This window comes from Octodon degus, unplaced genomic scaffold (genome assembly GCF_000260255.1).
Source record: "Octodon degus isolate 3935 unplaced genomic scaffold, OctDeg1.0 scaffold00110, whole genome shotgun sequence".
NCBI lineage: Eukaryota > Metazoa > Chordata > Mammalia > Rodentia > Octodontidae > Octodon > Octodon degus.
This window is the reverse complement of record NW_004524686.1, coordinates 8,602,067-8,618,075: the sequence shown is the minus strand read 5'-3', so window position 1 is coordinate 8,618,075 and position 16,009 is coordinate 8,602,067.

Below are 16,009 nucleotides of genomic sequence, written 5' to 3'. Positions count from 1 at the left end.
CATTCCACCTCAGAATCTGCTTTCTAGAGAACCTGACCAAAGGACTGGCAAGAATATTCCCAGATCCTATTCCAAGAAATCTTCAGTGAGTCTGGAAAATTATAAGACCAAGTGTTATGCATTTCAAAAAATTCTTTGGGTAATACTGACCTATGCATTCAGTCTCCTGATCATATTTTGGGGAACACTGTCCTCCAAAGATTCTTTTGATTTTTTCCTGTTAATGCCTTTAGTGACAGAAAAATCCTATGACCAAATATTACATGCAGGCCAAATCAGCACTAGATCAATGGAATCATGCAGAAGATTTTTAAACAGATATCTCCACAGGACAATAAGTTATGACACATACTAGTCCAGGTGGTTGTATTTACAGACAAAATTAACAAGAGTGGAGTATGGAATGTGCTTTACTTTTATCATTGTTGAGACAAAATATCAGTGCCCACATGTTGAGGGAGGAGAGATTTATTTATTTATTTATTTATTTATTTATTTATTGGCAGAACCGGGGATTGAACTCAGATCCTTGCGTTTGCCAGTCAAGCGCTTATCCTACTGAGCCATCTCCCCAGCCACAGAGATTTATTTAGCTCATAGTTTATAAAGGTTTCAGTACATAATCAGATGGCTCCAAGGCAGGCAACCTTGACAGAAGAGAACAGCAGAGGAAAAGCAGTTCATGACATGGCAAGCAGAAGGCAAGGAAGTAGAAGCAACAACCTGCCTCTTCCTTTTATCTCCTACAGGATACCCAACTTCTGGGTGATTCCACCCACACCCAGGGTGAGCCTTCCCATTATCCACACTCAGAATTATACTTAACCAATTAGTGGACTAATTTAGTAGTCATGCATATTAGTCCCATCACCATCCACTCTAGATACAGCCACCTTGTGACTACATGAAATTTTAGGGGTCATCTAGATACAAGCTAAAACAGAGTGGTGCCTCATTCCCATAGGAGCATGTGATACATTTATTTGAATGTCATGATGTGGTAGGAAAGTGAAACATATTAATTTGAGAACCAGGTAGAACAGCTGGTATGACACTTTAGGGGAAACCATCTGGGTGAGCAGCCTTTACCACTCAGTGAGGGCATAACTTGTGAGAGCAAGAGAGGTCACATTTTGGACTCTGGGGTCTTGTGAGGTTCAATGATGTCAATGCAGCATATTAAATATTAGACCCGGCTATATAAAGACTTACAGTATTTCTGAAGCCCAAATAATTATTGTTTCCTCTGTTCTACAAAATACCCATAAAAGCTTTCATAAAGATTTTGTAAGGATTAGGGGCTTTTCACCTATTGGACAGGAATATTTCTGACTATATTTCCTATGGATGAGTTTTAAATACTTAAAGTTGTACATCTCATGTCAAGTATGCTTACTAAAATCAACAAATCAATGTAAAAATAAATAAAAACAGAACAACCTTTTTGAATGTTATAGCCACATTTTTTCTAATACTATTTATTCTTAGGTTCTACACACTCCATGAGAGTGTATTTCCATGTTGGTTATTATTATTATTATTATTATTACTGTATCTAGTGTACCTCTTTTATTCTGATAAGACTGCTTCATACCTGTTCAGTCTTGATCGCTATTACATAAACGCAAGCCTTCAGAGTCTTTCTACTTTTCATGGCTTTCTTGTACCAGTTTTGCTCTCTACTTCCTGAAAGATTTCTGAGTCCCTGTAGGTTCTCAGCCTCCTTCATGATTTTGCCTCAGACATTATTTTCAAGCAATTTCTTTAATCCCTGATTTTTTGTCCAATACAGTAGCTTGTCAGGTTTTTCTTGTTGTTTTCATTGTTTGTGGACCTACTAACTTTGGCTTGGGCTTTCAATGATTCTTAATTCTTTATATAGTCACAGACCATGTAGAATTCTAGGTCAGGGGAACACGTTGGAACATGCTCTGTCTCCCTCAGGTATTTTTCTTTACAAGGACATTGTAGTCTTTTGTTTGTTTGTTTGTTTTTTGTATTTTAAGGAAGGGGTCTGCAGGGTTTTGAGGGTCTCACTACTAGATTGGACTTGCAGTGATCCACCTGTTTACAACCTCCCAAGAGCTGGGATTGCAGGTGCACACCACCATGCCCAGTCTCAATTGCCATCTTAGCATGCCACGGGGCTGGAGCCAGCACAGCAGGCTGGGATCAAACCCCTGGCCCCTGTGCCTGCTGGCAGATGTAGTTTTTAAGTGGGAATATTTACTTATACCAAGTCTACCTTCCGTATATTCTAGTGAAGAAAATGAACAGATGGAGAAATTGTTTCTGGGTGCAGTATAAAGTGCTGGCTAAGAGTACACATTTTGAATGTTTCATATCTTGTTTCATCACTTACAAGCTGTGTAATCAACCTATTTTTCCTTTGTATAGTAATGGTGATGGTGATGATGATTCTGATAGCACTATTTCACATTGTAAAGCTCAAAAATCAGAGAATATTATTCATATAAAATGTTCAGGATAAGCAATCAACAAGGATCAGTGTGCCTTTTTCAATATTCTGGTTAAATGGTCTTGAAAGTAACCTGAGCATTTGGATTTTTAGGATTCCAGGGTGATTTTAAAGAGCTTAGTGTGTTTTGCCATTGCTTCCCTGGTAAGAAAGGTGGAAAGGAATATGTTCCTCATACAAGGAAGGGAAAGGGGCAAGATATGGGTTGTACTGTATCCTCTCCAAAATAACATGCTAGAATCCTTAACTGTAGTACCAAAGCATAGGATCTATATAGAAATAATTAAATTAAAATTAGGAAAGAAGGATGATGTCATTCAAAATGACAATTATCCTTATAAGAGGAGATCATAAAATAATGATATACAGGCCGGGGAGATGGCTCAGTAGAATAAGTGCTTCCCTGGCAAGCGCAAGGGTCTGAGTTCAATGTTCAATCCTTGGTTCCGAAAAAAAAAAGTTATAAAAAAAGAGATCATGATATGGAGACAAGCATATGGAGAAAAAAAGACTATTAAGAGACATAAGAAGACAATATTCTACAAGTCAAATACAAACACCCAAAACAATCCTTATCTTACTGTTCTTAGAAAAACCTAACCCTGCCAACACCTATGCTTGGACTTTTTGGCTTTCAAACTGAAGCAAAATAAATTCATTTTGTCTATGCTACCTAGTTTGTGGTACTTTGTTCTGTAGTCCTAGCAATTAAAAAGAGTGAAATCTTTCTAGGTTTATTCAGTGTTGCACAAAAGTTTTTCCTTGCAGGCATATGTATATGAATTTACAACTTCTTTGTGCTGCTAGAAACAAACTTCTTAGTCTATTCTGATTAGTATTCTAATTTTATAAACATTTTTATTTTCCTACGTGTTTTTATCATCTAAAACTTCATTGCTCACACAATCTATCTGATAATTCTTGTGTTCCGCAATGATTTTTAGTTTTATTTTAGCTAGTTATATAATCATCATGTCTTTGTTATCACCAAAAACGTCTCTGTGAAATCCTAATGATAACTAGTCCACTGTTTGAATATAACCCCAGAGGAAAGAGTTTGAGGATGAGCTGTGCCTGTCAGAGCTTCTAAGATACACATATCTATGGATGCCAAATCTTCACACTCCAGGAGCCAGCTGGTTAATGTAGTGATGATCTTGCTGCTGTTGAATGGAGGTGGACTGCTCTGATCTGCAGGTTGAGATATTTTAAAATAACTCTGATTATTTATGCCCCTTGATTCCGAGATTGAGAACACCTAATTGGTCTAGCAAATACCATGCATCCATGACTCAGCTCCCTCATAGAAAAGGTAAGTATCTTTCCTTTATAAGTTCCTTTATTGTGTCTGAAACACTATAAAGTTATTAGGATAGTCTCAAAATGTAAGAATGGGAGCAGGTACTGAGTAATCAAATGTCTCCTTGCTGAAAACATACAGTCACTTCTCAACAGATGATAGGTTACATTTTGATGAACCCATCATAAGTTGAAAACACCTAACCTATCAAACATCATATCATCACTTATTCTGTTTGAATGTGCTCAGAAAATGTACTTTAGCCTGCAGTTAAGTAACACCATCTAACATATAGCCTTTAAAATAAAATGTGGAATTTTTCATGTAACTAGTTAAATACAGTGGTACCTCAGTTTATGAACTTATTTGTCTTGTGATTTTAATGAAGATGGCTGAATTTCTAACTGCATAGGCAACATGGCCACTGCTGAGTTTGTGATGCTATGTAGAGTTTGTGAACAAAGTAAAATTTTGCCAAACACCCTTGTTTGCCAACCAAATTGTTAGCAAACAGAATTGCATTCTTGGACTGAGGTATCACTATGTCTGTATCCAAAAAAGCTGGCAATATGAGACACCATAGTGTTAGCTGCTTACTTTCATAAAGTAGGGTTGTCTGGGGAAAGCAGCTGCCCAGTACTATTAGAGAGGTTGACACTATGTATCACTTGGCTGGAAAAAGATTAAAAATCCAAAATTCCAACTATGGTTTGTATTGAATACTTATCAATTGTGCAGTATTTTAATGTGGAAAAAGGGCCAAGTCAACACAAGTCAGGAAGATGATAAGAATATGGGTATTGTAGATATTCACTCTCAGTGGTCTATCTCAAGCACACTAACTCCCAAATTGACCAAAACTCTTGTGACTACTCCTAGAAGCAATTATGAAATTGTACAATTTAAAAGAAAGATTGAAAGCATCAACTTTGTAGACACAGATTAGGATTTGAGCCTTGCTATGCCTTATTTTAGCTATATTTTTGAGCATGCTATCTAATCTGTCTGATCTTCACTTTCCATGTATGTAAAGTGAAGATAATTATAATAATTACTTTGTAGAATTTTTGAAGATTAAATAAAAGTGATTATATATATATATATATATATATATTGCTTAGTACAAGGTGAATAATTTTTACCTATTAATCATAATATATCTTTTGACCTATTAAGTAAATTAATTTTTAAATTTTTTTTAGGCAAGTGTCTGCAGGGTGTTCAAGATCTCATTACTAGGTCAGACTCATAGTGATCCACCTGTTTACAGCCTCCCAAAAGCTGGAGTCACAGGTGTGAGCCACCACGCCCAGTCTCAGTTGCCTTCTCAGAGTGCCTCAGGATTGGGGCCGGCATGGCAGGCCCAGGGATTGAACCCCCAGGTCCTGCACCTGCTTTCAGATGCTTGAATCTGCTGAGCTACTTGGCTGGTCCAATAAAGTAAATTACTTCTTTTCCAGTTCTTCACTGTATGGTAAATGATGCTTCTATTTGTTAATAAAGGTTTGAACCTGCTTACACAGATAAGAGGTAGTTTAGCAAGAGTCACAACTAAAGATGCGTCCACCTTCCCCAGCATAGAGCATCCAGCTTGTTCCCTCCTCATCCAGGTAGTGTAAGAAGGGTGACACCTGCTCCAGAAGTCTGTTTCCCCTGCATCATACCATGTTCACCAGGTCAGGGAATAGAAATCAGCTGCCATTTTATCTTTGCTGCTATGGTAACAGTACTTCTTTCAGAGTTTGTGGTTTCAAGGAAAAATATCCAAATCTCTTTCTCACTAACGATGAGGCCGGTGACCTGCCTTTGGATCAGGGCCAGGGATTAAGGCCTGTGGACCCAGTTCAGGTCTGTAGCAGGGAGAACCAGGAATGAAACATACACTGAGACAATATTGAAAGGGCATCTGTCAGCCAACTACAGCACAAGAGCTGAAGTCTTTTGCTCCATGTGGCAGGTGTCAAATTGTAGAGAGGAGTGAGCTATCAGAACCACTGTGGACATGTTGAAGATTGTTGACAATTATTCAGAGAGAGAGAGAAGGGAATTTCCAATCACATTTCCTTATAAATCCACATCATTCTTTTAGATTTTATGAACCTTGAAGAAAAAGATATGACTTTCTTTGGTATTATCTCCCCAATGCCTGGCATATGTTAGAACATAATGATAAAAATATTAATTTTGAGTGTTAACTTGTACAAGTCGTCTAACCTCTCTGTGTCAGTTGCCTCATGTGTGTGAAATGAGAAAACTTGTCAGTCATTGCACAGGTATATTTTGAGCCTTCTCTTTTTCTTTTTCTGTATTTTAGGGAAGGGTCTACAGGATGTTCAGGGTCTCACTACTAGATCGCTATTTACAACCTCCCAAGTGCTGTGATACAGGTGCACGCCACCACGCCCAGTCTCAATCACTGGCTCAGCACTCCCATGGGGCAGGGCCAGCATGGCAGACCTGGGGGATGGAACCCCGGCCCCTGCAACTGCTTGCAGGAGCTTTAATCAGCTGAGCTATTTGGCCCTTTATTTTTGTGTTCTCTACACAAGACACTTGGAGCCATGCCTTGCACATATAAAGAACCATAGTGGTGCTTTCTATCATTCTTTTTATTTTGAGGTTCAGAATCTTTAGTATGGTACATGGTGACCTTCAGGATCGGGCTCTCTTGCCCTCAACTCAGGACACTCCCCCATAATGCACTACATACTGTGATGTTTGCATGTCCCACAGTCCTCCTCAGTATGTTATGCCCATGACTTTACTCATGCTGCTGCCTCTGGATGGAAAGCCTGTCATGTTAATTTGCACTCAAATACCAAACTAACCTCAAGGGCTATATTTCCTCTGAAATGTGCCATCTTCTTTGTGTTGTTGTTTCCTGTATAGATAGCAGTCCTTATGCAGAGGATATCCTTTTGCCTAGTTTTGTGGACATATCTGTCTGTCCACTAAAATATAACCTGCTCAAGAACCAGGTCATAATTCAGGTTTGCATGTTAGCACCTAGTATTATGGTATTTGATGCACATTTGGCACTCAACACATGCTTACTACAGGAATGAATGGCAGAACACGAAAAGAAAGGAGGGAATGAATGCATGTCTCAAATGGGGCTGAAGCTACTACTGAGGAAGCTGAGTAAAAACTAGTGGGGGCGGTTTTTGACTGAAAATCTCAATGCACTTGGATTTGGTGTTTCACAAGTATTTTTTTGGTGATGGGGTTCACAGCAACAGGCACCCTAAAACTAAGCTATACCCCCAGTTTCCTCTTTCAACTTTCCAAATTCTTATTTTCAGAGAAGATCTCACCAAGTTGTTGGGAATAGTATTGAAAGTGTGTTTTGTTTGCCTGAGTCTCCCAAGTATCTGGTATTATAGGCATGTCCCTCTGTGGCCCACTTCCATGGGAAGATTTTGCTCCACTGAAGAAAGGGTTGGTCTTTAGAGGCATTGGGATAGAGATCTCCACAGCCTCTTTCTTGATGCTACCTGGAATGCCTTACACATCTGCTGTATTTTAGAATTAATTGTTCTCAGATGGGCCTAGAAGCATCTTCCTTTGACAACAGAGGGCTTCATGCACCAGCCAGAAGCTATCAAGCTACTCTTAGCAGCCAGCAGCTGCCACTGATACACATAAACATCATTATCTTGGTGCTTGTTAAGTTAGGATCATGGGGCTCTAGGATCTGCAAACATCACAGTACATAGTGCACTATGCGGAAGTGTCCTAGAGAGGTAGGCAAGAGAGCCCCATCCTGAAGGTTATAGAGGTATCTTTAATATTAGGGATTGTGATTAGGCTTGATTTTCTTACTTTAAGTACCTCTGTGTGTATTTCACCAAGAGCAGAATTACAGTCTTCAGTGTACCAAAAGAGATGACCCCTGACCTCCATCTATATTGCCAGCTCCATTCTCATCCCAAGGAATGCTCCTTTGATAGGTTGAAGTGTATATAATAGCCCTCCGGCAAAAACCTGCCGGGTTTCCCTCTGTATGCAAAGGTTGCTACAAGCATGTAATTTCAGCCCAGTGGCGAATAGGTGGCAGTCTTGATCAATTTATCAAAGGAAATAAAATTTCTCTTTGAAAATAAACCAGTTACAGTGAAGGAAAAGAGCATGTAGATAGTTGAATAGAAAAGACAGCTTGATTAATTTTGGGAGGACTCAGGATTGATACATACTACAAAAGTGAGTCTTCATTTGTGTTTTAATGAGTTGTTTCTGCTTTTTTTGAGCGATTCTTAGAACTAGAACTATATTATTAAGGGCAGTGGTGAGACATAGATTTTAAAAAAATGATGTTCTTATCCTAGCAGGGTTACTTCACTATGGCTCCACAATAGGATAGAGTTATGGAGAAGCTGTAGTCTGATTAGCCATAAGTAATTCACTCAATACACATATATATATATATCTGCCAGATCTTGACATTGACATATGCACCTTGGGTGCATAAAAGAGTCAGGTGCAGGCACTTTTCTCACAAAGCTTATAATGTTTTGTGGGAAAGTGACACATTGTATAGCCAATCACCTTCTTAACATATGTTATTCATTTAATTTTCACAATACTGTTAGATGTTGCAATGATTATCCCATTGTTCAGATGACACAGTTCAGGCTAGGAGAAATTAAGTGACTTGCCCAACCTTGTACAGCTAGTTAGTGACAAGGCCAATGTCTGAACATATATATAGATAGCAATAAGATGTACTAGCCCAAGTGTTTTCTTAGTAAAGCAGTATGCCCCAGAATAAATAGGAAAATGACTCCATTTATTGGTGATGATCAAGAGAAGGTTTTCTGGAAAGGAAGTATTCAGTTGGGATTTCCTGGGTAAAGATCAGATTTAGAACACTTATGGTAACAAGACCAAGGAATGGAGATTAGTAATTGGACTAGTTTCATTCTATCATGGCAATCTTGCAAGTTAAGAAATGAGTGTGTGAGTCAGATTTACTGTCATTAATTTAGAATACTTGACACCCACAGTTTAAAGGAGAGGTTTACTTTGGCTCATATTTTCAGAGAGTTCACACCATGAGCTACTGGTTCCTGGGCAGTGACATCATGGTGGAAGGGCATATTGGGGCAGAGATGCTAAGTTCATGGAGACTAGACTACATTTCTATCAAGGAAGTGGCCATGGACCAGATATAGAATCCAAGACCTTAACTCCATGCCTCCAGAAGTATGCTTTAACAGTCTCCTGTGTGTCCCATGCCAATCAAGTTGAGAACTCAGTTAAATTTGTCACTAGAAAGTTGGTGAGATAGGTTTTGTCCTGAGTTGCATGGGCTTAGAGTGCCACAAAAGTAATTTTTCCATTAGGTAGATTTTTAAGAAAATTCCTGTAACCCTGAGCAAGGTAACAGCAGGAGAGATAGTTGCTTTAGAAATCACATAAGATGTGTTGGAAAGAGGAAACAACAAAGGCATCAAATTCTGTTTAGAGGTGATTAAAATATATCAATTAAGAAACCTGGGGCTGGCCAAATAGCTCAGAAGATTAAAGTGCCTACAAGCAGGCACAGGGACTGGGGTTTCGATCCCTGGGCCGGCTGTGCCGGCCCTGCCACCAGGGTGTGCTGAGATGGCAATGGAGACTGGGCGTGCGCCTGTAATTCCAGCTCATGGGAGGCTGTAAACAGGTGGATCACTATGAGTCCAATCTAGTAGTGAGACCCTGAACCCTATACACTCTTCCCTAAAATACAAAAAAGAAACCTTAAAGTAGGATTACAGGAAAGCAGTGTGCTTGTGCATGGAAAAATCATGTATGAAGTTAGCCTGCAAAAACATATGCAACAAAAATAGTGCAAAAGAGAACTTTTCTGACTGACAAGCTTTATGAAAGAATCAGCAGCGGGGTGCATAGAAATTGTCCCATATCAGAATGCTGTCACCAGTTATCTGTAAGATCCACATCCAAAATGCTGTTTTGGATTTAATCCTGTTCTCTCAAGGAGCATTTTCTAATGTGGATTGAGTACATATACTGATTGAAAGAGAAGAAATTCTTACCATATGATCCACAAATTCCAGTTCGGGGTATATATCCAAAGGAAATGAGATCAGTAGGTGTAAAATATATCTGCACTCCATGTTTATCACAGCACTACTCACAATAATTAAGATACAGAATCGACTTAAGTGTTTGTCAATGGAAAACTAGATAAAGAAATAGATAGATAGACAGAAATACTAAACAGCCTTAAAAGTAACATTCTGTTATTTGCAACAAAAGGATTATGATAGGCATTATAGTAAGTGGAATTAGCCATACACAGAAAGCAAAATATTTTATGATCTCATTCATGGAAGGAGAGAATGAACCCTTTGGTTTCTGAGAACTGGGGTTTGGGGGAATAGGAAAATGCTAATCAAAGTTGCAGCACAATAAGAACAATAAACACTGGAGATTTATTGTCTAGCATGGTGACCATAGGTAATGACAATTATGTATGGTATATTTGAAATTTTTTAAGGGAGTAATATATTAAGTAATCACCACAAAATGGTATAAAGGATGTGATTAATATGTTGATTTGATTTAATAATTTCATAAGCAATACATGTATCAGGGCATCACATTGCATACTATAAATATATGTATTTTTTTCCTTGTCAAGTCACAGAGACTAATTGAAGAATTCCAAGATCAAAAAAGTGTATAAAACACTGAGAATTCAGTCCTTCTTAATTGGAGGGTCACAATATCCATTAGCCCAGGGAAGCCTCTGAGTACTCCTGCAGTAAAAATACTAGTTTAGCTTTGGCCAGCTGATCACTTCTCAAACTATTGAACCCTAGAACTATTTTCTAAATGTCAAAACCTTAACACCTGGCAGAAACAGAGTATTATGAAATTTGTATCAGTGTTGTTTTTCTCATTGGCTATGCGTTCCTCCTAGTGAACTCTAGAGAGCAGTCCCTTCTTCAAACACAGCCCCAAGAAGCTGGAAACACTGTGCTTGGTGTACACCTGCTGCCAGTGACTTCTGCTGTAGCAAGTGCTGATCCTGATGGTGATAGCTAGTGTCAAATAAAATGAAATAAAAATGAACAAGGATGATGGTGATGTCACAAATGTAGCTATCAGTCACCAGCCTGGGAGCAGAACTGCTAGTACTTGGCAATTACTTTCTCTTTTTAGTGACTTTTACGAGTTGTTTCTTTATCTGAACAAAGTCTCATGGTGTTACTTCTGACCTTAGCAACCTTAATGGGAGAAAACCTTTCTCTTCATAATTTTGAAGTGTCTTGCATAATCACACCTAAAATATACAGTTAATTATGTTATCTCTTTCCTCAAAATCTTCCCCAAATCCTCATTGCTAAACGTTTTAATTATTTACATGCTCATTATGGGTTTTCATGCTCTGATCTTAGCATGCATATATATGTATAGAAAAGAACACAGACACACACACACACACACACACACACACACACACACACACCACATATATCATTTGCAAATAAGGAGGCCTGGCCTTTATTGTTTCCCTGCTGTCTGTGACTTAGATGTCCCTTTCTTTGACTGTCAAAATGTCTAATAGCCCCAAATATGCACTTCTGAAGTGTTTCTTCTCCCAGTAGCTTTTCTGCATGTCTTCAATTGGAATTATTCCCAATTGTATCCTGTAGCTTATTAAAATTTTGAAACTGACACATTGAACTGGTACACATTTATGGGATATCATGTAATGTGTCAATACATGTATACATTGTGTGGTTTTCAAATCAGGATAAGCATATCTAGATCCTCAAATATGTATCATTTTTCTATGGTGAAAATATTCAAAATCTTTTGATCTAGCTCTTTGAAATATGCAGTAATTATTGCTAACTCTATTTTTGCAACTGTTCAATAACACACCAGAAATTCCTGTTCCCATCCAACTGCAACTTCATACCTAACTCCTTATCCCTCCCTCCTCACTGTGGTCTCCAGGCTCTAGTAACTACTATTGTATTCTTACTTCTATGAGATTTTTTTTAGATTCCACTTATTTCACACGTTACTCTTTACATAGCCTCTGTTCACTTTACTCTAGGTACAAACTAACTTAGATGAATCAGTCCTTTCAACTGGATGTCAGTACCTCTAAGGTAGAGAATGTTTTGCTAACCTTGGTAACCCCTCTACTCAATCAATCCATCAACAAATATTTGACTGCATACCCTGAGCCAGGCACCAGAGCTTACACACAGTAGGGGCACTATTGATGTTTATAGCCTCAAAACACTGCCACCAGGAGTGGAAGTTGGTTCTCCAATGCAAATCAAGAGCTGGTTGTTGTCATTGTCATTAACATGATTGATGAGACAGCAGGCTAAGTGGTGCTGTGGCTAATATAGGTGTGACTTTATGTGAGAAACCCTGACTTGTCAGGCAAATACTCAAGGCAAGCAACAATTCTTCTGAGAATGCTCTTCAACTTTGAGCAAATTGAAGAGGCAGGGAGACATGAGTAATTATTTTTTTAAATTATTTTTTCTAGGTTGGCTTAACTCAACCTGAAAAAAACCCCAAAGGGAAAGCTCTTGCCTTGTTTCTGTATTTATATTGATCATTTTACACTGCCACCATTGCCGAGAAAAGGGGAGGTAGATTAGGCCTTCAGGATTTGGTTCTTATTTTTTTCTCTTCACCTATGGAATCTATAAATGCAATTCAATAATATTAACTATGCTAGTCAATCAGATACTGTACACTCTATATCTCTATGAACTATCACTATGCAGAATAAGATAGTACCATCATCATTATTTTATAGATCAGGAGATTGCAGCCCAGAAAGTGAAAGATTTCTTTTATTTGCATCAAGGAAAAGAGGAATATTAGTAAGCTAGTCAGTGCTTCTCAATGCTGTGAACATTTTCACTCTCAGCTGGCCAATATTAAAATTAACTGTCATGTGTGAGTCCACGCTATGTTCCAGGCATTCTCACGAGTATTCTTGGATTGAATCTTGCTACTAATTCTTTGAGGTTCCCTATATTTCAAAGATGAGGAAAATTAGATGGAGAGGTCAGTAACTTATCCCAGGTCATACAAGAGGTAAAGCATGGCCAAGTTACAAATTACAAGTCTGGATCTGGACTTGCCACTCTCTACTATACTACATGGCCTCTTCTTATAACAGAGTAAGTAGCCCAAGATCTGCTATCTGAAGGGCTCACTGTAGGTATAAAGTGGGTAGACCACTTGAAATAAAGATTAACCTTGACTGGGCATGTGTACTTTCCCTGTCTATATGGTGGAATTTCAGAATTCAAATGAACAAAACCTGGATAACCAGTACCAAGATCAGATAAGAACTTCTTTCCCTAACTGCTGCTACAACTGCTCTTTATTGCTTCTGTCACTGTAAGAGAAGCACATAGCTTTGGGTTGGCCTAGAGGAGACTTCAGAAGGAATACTATTTTTCTCACTATATCTCTGTTTAGCAGGCTCACTAATGGGCTAGTTAGCAATTTGAAACAACATCGTGGCAATGATGCACAGTGTGGTCAGTGCAATCTCTGACAACTCCAGAACATACTTGACTAAAGCAAAGGTTCTGGCTCAGAAGGGGGTCCTCCAGGACAAATGAATGAGCAGTTCCCAAGCAGACAGCAGGACCCAGAGCTAGAAAGATAGATAGTTGAAGGCTCGGGAATGGGAACATTTACTTGGAGTTTGCTTGTTCACACTAAGTTCATCAACCCCTGTGGTCTTGAGTAAGTTTTGAAAATACAACTCCACCAAAGAGATGAGGATTCCATGGGAACTTTCACACTGGAACATTTGCTTAGCTCTTTAGAGATGTGCTGAAGTCTGTGGGAGGGTCTGCACCACCTGTGAACCTGTGTGATGCCACTACAGCAAAGCCCTGGTGCTGTGGTTGTGCAGTACTACTATGCCCAAACTAAATCTTGCAAAATAAGGGGCAGTTGAAATGCTTCCTTTTACCCATGGCTAAGTCTTTCTGATACATTTCCAAACTCAAGTACTTAAACTTGACTTTGGTAGACATGCAGAAATCAAAGCCCTATAAGCATAAGGTAATGTACCAAAGTCATAATTTATACAGAAGTCAAAGCAGTGGTAGGAAGCATTTACATTTAGTTGTTTACTGAATTCTACATAAGCAGTGTTTGCCCAATGTTCTTATATAGCAAGAAACTGACCTTTACTTTGAGAGGAGGATATGGAAACAAGTAACTTTTTAAAAATTTTGTTCTTTATATTTGGTTTTCTCATATAAGAGAAAACATGTGATTTTGAAGCATGTTTGTCCAATTTAGTTCACTTAAACTTATGGCTTCAAGGTGAATCCATTTTCCTGGCTGGAGTTAGACAGGAAGGAAAGAGGATGAAAAAAGAATGAAGATGTGGTATCCACACACCCACTCCCTACAAGCAATGCAATTATTATGTAATGCAAACATGTACTAATAAAAATTGAAAATGAAAATAATAATAATAAAAAGCCTACTTTTCAACTCTGCATCTTTATCTCCTGAAAACATAAAACCATATAATTTTAACAAATTGGGGCACCCCCCCAAAGACTATGTATTTCAAGCTTATTATTGCGCAGGTAGGGAAACACAGGCCAGCGTGGACAAATTACTAGTTTCTGTCCCACAACTGGTGAGAGGCAGAACTGAGGGCAGACCTCAGGCCTATTGACTTCTGGATTCTCTTAGATCCATTTGCATATGGGAGTATTTGAAGCAGGCCATAGCTAGCTAGTACCTACTATTCTTTCTATAATTCTCTGTGTTATGTGTGGGAGTGGTGGTGCAGGTTACATTTGCAACATCTAGGAAATAGATTATCTTAATTATGTTCCAACTTTTCATCTTGTTCCCTTCCAGGCATACAGCACCTACTGAAGCATGTCTCACGCTCTTCATCCATGTTGAATTTCTCCTCCATGACTGTCAGCAAAAGTTCACTTCTTTCTCTTCAACCACCTTATAATCTAAGTACCCCTGAATTCATCATCCTTGCCCTGATTCCCAACTCCTTTATGTAAATGAACTAGACATTAGATGCATATCCACACAATCTGTCCTACCATATTGAAGTCAGCAAGTTTTCTTGCTTATAAAATCAAAATATACTCTGGGGCTGTTGAGATAGCTCAGTGGACTAAGGTGCCTGCTTAGGTAAGCTTAATCCCAGGCATTACATGTTGTACCAGTCCCACCCACAGGGCCAGCTGAGTGGGTAGAGTTCAGGCGTTGTGGTGCAGACCTGTAATCCCAGTGCTGGGGAGTCTGAAAATTGGAGAAACACTATGAGTCAGAGTTGGGTAGTGAGACCCTGCAATAACCAAATACATTAAAAATGAAATAAAATTAAATTAAATTTAAAAACAAATATACTCTGAACATTTCATTACATGATTTTAATAGGAAGGTTGAAATTTAAACAAACAAATGGCTTGTAGCAATATGGCCTTCTCAGTAATATGCTAAATACAAACTCTTTTTTTCACTATATTTAAAGGAAGGATCTACAAGGTGTTGAGGGTCTCACTACTAGATTGAACTTGTAGTGATTCTCCTGTTTACAGCCTCCTAAATGCTGGGATTATAGGTGCATGCCACCGCACCTAGTCTCAATTGCTGTCTCATTGCACCCCAGGGGCAGGTCCTGGGATCTAACTTCGGCCTCTGCCCCAGCTGGCAGGTGCCTTAATCCGCTGAGCTATTTGGCTGGCCCTACAAAGACATAGACAAAAAGTCTCTGTCCTAAAGGCTAAAACAAAACTGAATGGCATATTACAATATTTAAGTATAAATCCAGAAATAAACTGCATCAAATATGGATTAGTTGAAAGCAAGCAACCTTTAATCAAAGGAATTTGTGGATTGCTGTGGGTATTGTTTAACTAAAAATAGATGTCTTACAAAAAGAAAAGAAAGCATATGGAAACCACAATGAGCTTTTTCAAACTCCATCACTGCCTGTAGGTAGTAGTCATATTGTATAGTGATCTGACTTATTTAATAAAACACATGTGTGAAAACTGAACAGAAGTTAAACTGGGCAGTATTTTGGGGCATTCACTGTGTCCCATTTACCAGGGGGTTAGTCCTTTACAAATTATATCTAATTTGCCCTTTTGAATAATTCTATAGCTGATGGTCCTTCTATGTCTTATAAAAGAAAGGAGAGGTTCTCACTATAAGGCAGAATGATTTCCTTAGCATCA